Source organism: Gracilinanus agilis, chromosome 2, assembly GCF_016433145.1.
Source record: "Gracilinanus agilis isolate LMUSP501 chromosome 2, AgileGrace, whole genome shotgun sequence".
Lineage (NCBI taxonomy): Eukaryota > Metazoa > Chordata > Mammalia > Didelphimorphia > Didelphidae > Gracilinanus > Gracilinanus agilis.
Window position 1 is genome coordinate 208,529,200 of NC_058131.1, and position 7,246 is coordinate 208,536,445.

Here is a 7,246-nt window from a genome sequence, read left to right on the forward strand (position 1 = left end):
TATTTTCTTGGTGGATTAGAGATAAGATATATAGTTATAAATAAAAACATATTCAAAGGAAATAGGTAATTTGTGTGGAGTATGAAAGTACTAACAAAGAAGCTTCAAGACAAGCTGTTTCTATCTATTTGTATATTTAGGTCAGCTAATACTGAGCATTCCTAATGTTTTCCTTAAATTGGAGAAGGAAATGACAAACTACTCCAGAAACTCTGTCAAGAACCCTTCTCCTATCAGGTCATGAAGAGTCAGAGATGGTTGAAAAAAAACTTAGTAACAACAGTTCCCTTATGCTGTCAACCCCTTGACAATTTCCTCTGTTTTGATTTTTATTCAAAATTATGGATTTTAAGATCTACTTTCCTCTGTTCTAAGTCTTAACAGTTTGATAGTTCTGAGGAACCATTGCCATTCTTCTTCACTCCTTCCTCTACTATAGATTTCATCTCACCCATGTCTTTTCTTCTCCAATGATTACTACCTAAGTTCTTCCATAAGTATTAGGTTAAGTATCTAGCAATCTGATATACTGTTGATCTTCCTTAGAGTCTAAGAATATTTTGTGTATACCAATGTAACACTCAGGATGACCTTCTACTTTTTAATCAACCAACCAGCAACCATTAAACACCTGTACTGTGTTGGGCACAAGGACATAGAAAAAAAAATAGTCCCTTTTTTCAGGAAAGTTAAATTCTATCTAGGGAGGCATTGTAGTATCACTTGTCCTTGCTGCATAAAGCAAAAAAAAAGTCATTAAGAGTTTACATTTTCTTAGACCTATATGTCTTTTCTTTAATAGTGGGATATTTTAAGCTATATTAGACATTACTATTTAAAATAATATCTTTGCATTATTTGAAGTATTTGGTCCTGGATGTAAAATTCTATTTATAATTTAAGGAAAAATCAAGCACCATGCTGATATACATAATAACCTTGGTAAAAAGAATATGTTTGAGTGTTTTATTTTTTAAAGGATTCTATGTTCTTCATTAATTCAGTTAGCAAATACATCCCCATCTGAAACCAGGTATATCTGGCAGATGGGCTCAAAGTAGTAAACTGAGTGTATCAATAGAGTTTGCAAGCTGGTGAATGTTAACTGCCTGAGTTATTTTTGGGCAGTTCAGCAGATTTCTGCTTTCCATAATAAGTGAATTTTCTCTACAGTATTTTAAATTTAACTGAATTTCCCTGAACAAAATAAAGTTACTCAGATGAACGGTTATTAACTCTTTACCAAATGAATTACTTTTTATTACCAAACTTCAAGAAAAAAGGGGGGGGGAAAGGTCACCATTAATGAAAGCTGATGAATGTATCTTGAACCAATACAAAAAATGAGATCTCACCATGATACAAAATTATCAATTGGATTTATTATTATATTAGCCTAATAGGCTGTATATTCCTTGAGGCAAGAGGGACTGTGAAATTTTAAATCAATATTTGTCTCTTTCCTGCCCCATGTAGTACTGTGTATACAGACCTGGTGTCTAATAAATGATTGAAGCTGAAATTGACAATTATTGTTCCACACACGTGAGCAAACGCTGTTGGTTGATAAAATGGAAAACATCATTTTTGATAGACTGTTTGCATGCATCTGAAGCATTGTGTTTTACTCACTTTCTGAACAAATTATGAGATGTTAGAAACATTTAAAATGCAAATTTCCTCTGCCTTTTTGCTTATCAAAACATATCAATTTCTGCTAGGGCACACAAGAGCATTGGTCCAAGAGTTAGGTGGAAGCAACCTGTCAGAAAAAGGAAACACTAGAGTACTTGGAGTCTGAATCAATCAGTCAATCAACACACATTTATTAAGTGCTTACTTACATGTCAGACATGGCCCTTGGCATTGGGGGCAAAATGACAAAAGATGAAATAATCTCCAACTTGAAGGAAATTATTTTTGGTTTCAGAGAAAGGGAAGAATAGAAGACAAATCCATCTACAAAGAGAGATATAGATATAGAAAATCACATACTAGATAAATTGCAAGGTATCAGAGGGGAACACTAGCATACAGGGGTTCAGAAAAGGTCTTAGGTCAGAGATGTCATTTCAACTGAGCTTTGAAAGTAACTGTGGGTTTCTCTTAGAGGCAGAATTAAGGAGAAAGTACATTCAATGCATGAGAGACAGACAGCCTTTGTAAAGGCATGGAAAGGGGAGATAGAATTCTGTGCTGGAGGAATAGCAAACAGGCCAATTTGAGTGTAAGAGAAGTAATATATAATAAGGCTAGAAAGGTAGATTGGAGCCAAGGGCTTTAGATGCCAAAATGAGAAGTGTGTATTTGATCTTGCGAGGTGTAGGGAGCCGATGGATTTTATTTAGCAGATCAGTGACACAGTTAATCCTGGCAGTTGTGGAGGGGGAGGTTTAAAGATGGGAAGGACTAAAGAGCTGGATTTTATTTTTGACTTTATTCCTTACAATCCACGTGACATTGACAAGCACTTTTCATCTCTAGACCTTTTATATACTAGATGGAAGCTGGGAGATACAATAGAAGGAATTCTGCATGGGGTTTCAGAAGGGATGAACTCTTATCTAATCTGATACTTATTAGCTGATCTCAGATACAGTGCTAGCAGATACCATTAGTACTCAGACACTTACTCAGATGCTTATTAATACTCAGAGATTTTACTAGTAATCTCAGACAAGTCACTTTAATCTTTGTTTGCCTCAGTTTCATCAACTAAAAGGCAGAAATAAATGATACCTACCTCCCACAATTACTGTAGAGTCTAAATGATATTTTTCTGAGTATAATATAATTTATTAATAGGAGCATCGAATCTATTAATAAAGGACAGGTCAGTGGTATGATTCCATTTCTACCAATGGCCCCTTCTAAGAAGCTGACAGTTGTTTCTTTTTTATCAAAGTGTATATTCTTTCTGATTGACCTGAGAAAACATCATTTGTGTCGCCTCTGACAGTCCCGATTAGGAGGTATTCTAATGAGGAGGTGGAGATAATATGTTTTAAAGCACTTAGCACAGTACCCGACATATAAATTGTTGTTAAGTCATTTTTCAGTCATGTCTGACTCTTTGTGAGCCCATTTAGGGTTTTCTTGGCAAAGATAGTGGCATGGTTTGCCATTTCCCTTTCCAGTTCATTTTTACAAATGAGTAAATTAAGGCAAACAGAGTTAAGTGATTTGACTAGAGTCATACAGCTAGTAAGTGTTTGAGGCCAGATTTCAACTCAGGAAAAAGAATCTAGAAATAGAATTCACTTCATCACCTAGCTGCCTAATGAAATATAAAAAGGTATTATATAAATTTTAGCTATTATTACCATTCTGTTCTTTCTTTTTTTCTTTTCCTTTTGAAATGATATCTCACACTCTTTTTTTTAAAGGTCAAGAACTATCTTTTAATGTACTACCTATTAAGCTTCCTTTCTTCCTTCTTTCTTTCCTTCTTTTCTTCCTTCCTTCCTTCTTTCTCTTACATTTTATAAACCTATGTATCTAGTTTTAGACCTCAATTTCCTCTCCTATAAACAAGGTGGTATGTAGACAAGATGATCTCTGAGGTCCTTTCTGGCCCCAAAATTCTATTGTTTTATATTGCATAAGGTGACTAATTTTTGCTATGTAAATACACCTGGTCTTTGGTAGTTCTGTGTTTAATTACATTACAAAGTCTGAAATACTGATTTTACTTTTTGCCATCTGGTGGATGGCAAATGATGGAATGGCTTGACTCATACTAAGTGTTATCCTTCAGTCTGACTTTACTTCAGGTGACATTATTAACTTAAGTGAGCTTTGGTTTGTTCTGATACTTGACTGATAGCAGGTAAAAATGTGGTTGCAAATAATATTGATTACATGGCCCTTTTCCCATGACATGTCTATGATTTATAGCTCTGATTTCTAAATCTTTAGGAAGAAATTCTGCCAGGAATCAAAAATTTCTTCTTTCAATCATACATAAAAAATGAATAAAACATACAGCTTCTAGCCTTAAGAAATCAATCAACTTGCATTTATTAATTACCTAATAAAAGCCAAAAACTACTGTATTGGGTATGGATTAAAGAAAAAAAGATAAGAACAAACTTAACATATCATAGGAGTGTTAAAATATAATAATAAAAGAAATTTAAAGTGGACTATATAAGGTCTTCCTCAATGAATACTCTCTCTACTGACAGATTACAAACCCTTCTTCTACTAAGTCGATAGGCTTCAGAGTGTTTCTATATCCCCCCATCCCCAAATTCTTTTCAATTTAGTTAAGACTTTTCATATCTCGTTTCCTGTAGGATAAGAGCAAGCATCCCCTGTAGGCAGAAAATGGTCAATGGAATAGAATTAGTGAATGGTATAACTTTTTTTGAATTGATTCGAGTGAAATGTTAAATTTCCATTGTGAACTTTAAACCTTAGAAATCAGTAAATGATACAATTTGTGGCTTAGGTTGTTATTTTCTTGATTGTCTAGACTTGAGAACATGTGGAGAAAAGTTTAGTTCAGATTAAACCTAAAAGTGTGTTAGATGTATATTTTCCTCCTGAGAAGTCATTCCTTAAATTTTTATCATGACACAGCTGGAATGGGAATACTGAAATCAATGAGGTTGAATTACCAAGTTCTGTAGTTGGAAGGGACCTCAGTGGCAACATAGTTTGATTTCTATGGAATATCAAACCAGTAGAAATTTAGCCTTTGCTTGAAGTACTCCAATGACTGCAAACCCAAGATTGCCATTGACTCTCCTGCTCCAACCCTTATGGATACAGAATGATACACATCCTTGCAAGAAAGAGATGCATCAGTTGTTAGACTATCTTCTCTCTTGCTGCCTTATCCCCCCCTTGTTCTTCTACTTTCCCAACACTTTCCCCCTTGCACCCTCCACTCATGGAAAACACACATACACTGTTTTCCTTACCATTTAAAATTTTCCTCATGCTAATTCTGCTTGTTCAGTGTTTTTTTTAGTCATGTCTGACTCTTTGTGACTCCATTAAGGGTTTTCTTGGCAAAGATATTGCAGTGGTTTGCCATTTCTTTTTTTTTTAGCTCATTTTTCAGATGAGGAAACTGAGGCAAACCAGGTTTAATTACTTCCCTAGGGTCATACATCTAGTAAGTGTTTGAGGCTAGATTTGAACTTAAATAGAGGAATCTTCCTAACACCAGGCCTGCTGCTCCATCTACTACACAACCTAGTTGCCCCTAAATCAGAATATAATTGTGGCTTTTTATGGACCAAGGAATATTTGGAAAAGAGAAAAGTTGTATTTAGCACCATAGAAAAAGTCCTTCCTTTAAAAAATCAGCACTAAACTTGTTTGAAAATTGAGTATTCTATTTTTCATCTTCTTTAGAATAAGGAGCTATTTATTTCACATTCTGTGTGTCTTTTTGTATGAGTATATACGAGTGGGCATAAGAAACTCCCAGTGGGGGGAAAAAAACCTTCCACCAGTGAAGATGGCCAACAATTCTACAATACATGATCTTGAGAACTGCCTGGGGCCACTAAGAGTTGGAAATACTTTGCTAAAGATCATGCATTCAGTATGTGTCAAAGAGATTGAGAACTAGAATCTTCCTAAGTGCAAATATGACCTTCTATCCACTCTACCTCTTTTCTCTCATAAAATAACAGTTCACATTTCTTTAGTACCTCTATATGTTTTTATTATTGTTTTTTAGATTACCTGTTAATAAAAAATTTAACATTCATTTTCTGATATTTTGCAAGCCATGTTCTTTCTCTCTCTCCCTCCCATCTTTCTCCCCCCCAAACAAACCAGGAATATGATATAGGGCAAACCAGGAATATGATATAGGGCATATATATATATATATATATATATATGTGTGTGTGTGTGTGTGTGTGTGTGTGTGTGTCTGTGTCTGTGTGTGTTATAATATGATACATGTTTACATGTTTGTCATGTTGTGAAACAAGACATGTATTGCTTATACTAGAGATAAATTCATGGAAGAAATAAAGTGAAGAATGGTCAATATGTTTTTTAAAAGGATTTCTCTTGTGTTGATGGATGTGTTATAAGAGAGTCTAGTAATACAGAAAAAAGTACCAGATGTGGAGTGAAAGGGTCTGGATGGATATTCAATATACTTGTTAATCATACTGGTATACATGTTAGTTAAGATAGCATGATCTGAAGAAATTAATTTCTAAATAGTGTTTTACAAATATTAGTTCACTTGATCCTCATAACAACCTTGGGAGGTAAGGGTTATTATTTTCCTTATTTTAAAAATAAGAGAGACAGAGATAGAAATAGAGACAAAGAGAATAAATGACTTTTCCAGAATCACAAAGCTAATAAGTGTCTGAGACCGGACTAAAACTACTCCACCTAAGTGATGAACAACTTCTAATAACTGAGCCTTGGTTTCCTTATCTGCAAAATGAGGGAGGCTCATTTTAAGGTCTTTTAAAGTTATAAATCAATGATCTGATGATAGTCATTTCTATTCTACAGTCGAAGGAACTGATTTTCAAAGATATTCAATAACTTACTCACCAACACAAAAAGAGATGTTATTGAGATAGGAGGCGTGGATTTTTATGAACAGAGGCAGTAATTTAAGGGTTCTCAGCACCATTTTTATTTCCTTTGTAAAAATAAGGATTTGGACAATATGACTTTTAAGGTCCCTTGAAACTCTAAAAGTATTATTCTATGATTCCTCTTCTCAGAACCAAGTTCAGTGCCTTATCTAGTCCCTGACCTCCCTGTGAATTACTGGGTTTACAGGGACTGCTGAAGAGCAGTCCCCAGAATTGCTTTTGAAAAATTAACAAAGCTGCCATCAGATCAGTCATTAGACTCCAAACTGAAAATTTGCAGCCACTGGCATCTGCCTTGTGGATTCCATTCTCCCCAATGAATGTACACATAGCTCTTGGCTCTTCTGAGAGGCACTGAAGCATAGATTTCACAGAGTTCCAGTCAGCTCATCTTATAGCAAGTTATCTCCCTCAGCAGCCTTAACCCAGAGATTCTGAGACCTGCTTGAGTGGCTAAATTGGCCATAAATCTTTCACACACCCTCTAATATTATTTCAAAGTTCCATTATCACACAAGGAATCACCGGTGAGGAAGTTATAGCAGTTTACACAGCATGACCAGATGATAGCACATTATGCCCTTTGTATCTCTCTCTCTCTCTCTCTCTCTCTCTCTCTCTCTCTCTCTCTCTCTCTCTCTCTCTCTCTCTCTCTC

General features: G+C 35.0%; 1 pseudogene; it reads left to right on the forward strand.

Annotated features, from left to right (window-relative positions):
• Positions 1-5,473: 5,473 nt before the first annotated feature.
• Positions 5,474-7,246, forward strand: part of LOC123233478 — an 8,179-nt pseudogene continuing 6,406 nt past the window's right edge.